Source organism: Onychomys torridus, chromosome 5 (assembly GCF_903995425.1).
Source record: "Onychomys torridus chromosome 5, mOncTor1.1, whole genome shotgun sequence".
NCBI classification, from domain to species: domain Eukaryota; kingdom Metazoa; phylum Chordata; class Mammalia; order Rodentia; family Cricetidae; genus Onychomys; species Onychomys torridus.
Genome location: NC_050447.1, coordinates 77,021,926 through 77,025,089, shown reverse-complemented (window position 1 = coordinate 77,025,089; position 3,164 = coordinate 77,021,926). Strand labels below are relative to the sequence as shown.

The following is a 3,164-nucleotide window of genomic DNA, read 5'->3' as shown; positions in this document are numbered from 1 at the left end:
AGTCCAGTACTGAGGGTGTACAATCAATGCCAAGGTGTGGTTAGAGTGAGCAAGGATGCGCAGTGAGAGGAAGCAAATGACCTGGCCTGGGAGGGGGGGGCGAGTCTCATCTTTCCCTTTATCTCTGAAGAACACTTTGAAAAGCTAGTTCCAGGAAACCCTGGATGTTCTGATAGGCACTGTAGGAGTATGGGCATCCTTTAGCAAACAGTGCTGGCTTGAGCTGGGCTGCTGTGAAGGGAGAATAAATTCAGATCTTGGGTTGGGGATTTAGCTCAGTGGTAGAGCACTTGCCTGGCAAGCACAAGGCCCTGGGTTCGATCCTCAGCTCAAAAAAAAAAAAAATTCAGATCTTTCTGGCCACTTGAATCTCCATCTGTTTCAAGTTTTTAGAACAGGAAGATGTTTAGACGTGAAGTGCTGTGGATGATTGATTAATAAATAGAATGCTGATTGGCCAGCAGCTAGGCAGGAAATACAGGTGGGACAAAGAAAGAGGAGAAGTCTGGAAGTGGAAGGCTGAGAGGCAGAGAGAAGCTGCCAGCCACCATGATGAGGAGCAGGATATAAAGTACCAGTAATCCATGAGCCATGTGGCAAGGTATAGATTGATAGAAATGGGCTGAGTTTAAGTGTAAGAGGTAGACAGTGGTAGGCCTGAGCTAATGGCCGAGCAGTTTAATTAATCTGAGTGATTATTTTATAAGCAGTTGTGGGGTCTGTGGGGCTGGGCAGGACTGCAGAAAACTCCAGCTACAGTGAGGAATGGTTTTCTTGTGTTTACCTCCTCTTTAACAGGCATTTTCCCTTTAACTATTATGCAGGTGACTAAAGCATCCCTGGGCTGAGAGTACATAGGAAGGAGCGTGTTCACTGCATGTAGATGTAGAGTTTTTCTTTTGGATTCTCCAGGATCTTCTAAATCAGAAATTGGCTTGTAATGGTGTGACTGCACAGCCCCCCAGACTCAGGGTGGGAGGCATAGGGATTCCATTGGGTCTTCTTTAGTGCTCTGTGATTGGTATGAATGCAGGATGGGATAATACTGTTTCTTTTGTCTCTGGTCAGGAAATGATTTTTCCTTCTAAAGCTTTTCCATGTTGATGAGACTTGTCACATGTCTGGGAGGGTCCTAATAAGTCCTTCCTGATGACTTGGTGGAAGAAGTCTCCTGTGACTCTCCTGATTTGCTTCTCTGCTACTGTGATAAAGCAGTGACCAAAAGCAACTTTGGGTGGAAAGGGTTTATTACATCTTACAGGTTATAGTTGGTCATCAGTCATCGAGGGAAGCCAAGGAGGAAGTCAAGCAGGAATGTGGAGGTAGGAACTGAAGCAGAAATCATGGGGGAAGCATTGCTTACTGGCTTGCTTCCTGATTCTGCTTAGATAGCTTCCTTATATAACCCAGGACTTTCTGTCTAGGGATGGTTCCGCCCATGGTGGGCTAGGCCTTCCTTCATTAACCAACAATCACGAAAATGCCCCAGGACATGCCCATAGGCCAATCTGATGGAGGCAGTTCCTTAATTGAGATTCCTTCTTTCCAGGTGGGCCAAGTTCACACTAAGATGAGTCACCAAAATGACATTTACTTGGTTTGTATTTCTGGAGGGGAGGGTTTAGAACCTGAAGCTGATTAAAAAAAAAAAAGAAAAAAGAAAAAAAAAAGGCTTTAGGACATGGAGAAGTCAGATGAAGTGTTTGTAGACTACAGATCCCTCAGCAGGAGGTGAAATGCTCAGGCCTGTGTCAGTATTTGGAAATACTAATGGTGCTTGACTACTCAGTCAACATAGGTCCTTTGGCCCAGTTGGAATTACACTCTTCCTTCTAGGTGCGGGGACCTTGTAGAGCTCTGTTGTGATTAGGCTATGATTTGTCCCCCAAAGATTTGTGTGTTGGAAGTTTGGTTAACCTGTTTTTCCATCCAGAAGTCTGAGGTTAGAAGTGGTTATTAACCTGGTGATTTACACTGTCTATAGGGCCAGGCCATATCAAGTTCCCACAAGCAGGACTGGAGGTGCTAATAGTCTAGATAGCCTTTGCATTTTCCATACAGTCAGAGGCTTCTTCAAGTTCTCACAACCAGGGCAGGGGGTGGCTAATATAATAGTTTGAATGACCTCCTCCTGATAGACAATTACACAGTTGGGCTTGCCCGGGGGACCGCCTAACTATTTCCGGTGTAGAATAGCCATCTCCGGGTCAGACATCTCGCGGGACCGGGACTCTGTGGCCTTACGTGGTTGTGTAAAGCAGCGCGTGCAGCCATGTAATCTACACGCATGCGTGGAGTACCCACAGGAGTCCCTGTACGCATGCGCGGCCCAACCTTTAAAAAGCCGGGCGCCATCTTGCATGACTCTCTCAGGCGCTCAGGCTCTCAGTCTCTCTCTCCTCCTCCTCCTCCCTCCCTCTCTCCCCTTCTTCTCTCCTTACCCACGTGTGTGTTTCACCCAGGCCTGTCACCTCTATCCTCTTTAATAAAACTCTTCCGTGGTCTTGTCGTGTTCGGGACGTGTTTCTAGCGCCGCTTAAATACTAACACCTCCTCCTCCTCCTCTTCCTTCTTCTCCTCCTTCTCCTCCTCCTCCTCCTTCTCCTTCTCCTTCTTCTCCTCCTTCTCCTTCTCCTTCTCCTTCTTCCTCTTCCTCTTCTTCCTCCTCCTCCTCCTTTTCCTCTTCTTTTTTTTTTTCAAGACAGGGTTTGTGTAGCTTTGGCTGTCCTAGAATTCACTCTGTAGACCAGTCTGGCTTCAGACTCACAGAGACCCACCTATCTCTGCATCCCAAGAACGGCATTAAAGGCCTATGCCACCACCACCCAGCATTTAAATGACTTCTGTGCTGTCTATATAGCCAAGATCACACCAGATCCTCTTCTAGGCCTTAAGATAATTTATGTAGCCTATCTTTAGAACCCATCTTCATGAAAGAAGTGACTTGTACTTTGAGTTTCAATGTAATTGTGCCGCCTTGTGCACATGGGATAGTTACTTTATTCCAAATTGTGCTATGCTTAAATATGGTTACAATAAACTGCTTGGGGTCAGACTCTGAAAGTTTGAACCAGCACTGGCCAACTAAGTTGTGTTGAACTGAATTTTCTTCTTGGCTCTCACAGATCATCTCTCTGCCAGCCATAGCATTTGTAGGGATCCTC

General features: G+C 46.3%; 1 non-coding gene across 1 annotated transcript; it reads left to right on the top strand.

The window, feature by feature from the left end:
• Positions 1 to 255: 255 nt before the first annotated feature.
• Positions 256 to 336, top strand: Trnaa-ggc. Its single transcript has one exon. It is a non-coding gene; the product is annotated as a tRNA-Ala (tRNA).
• The last annotated feature ends 2,828 nt before the right edge of the window (positions 337 to 3,164 follow it).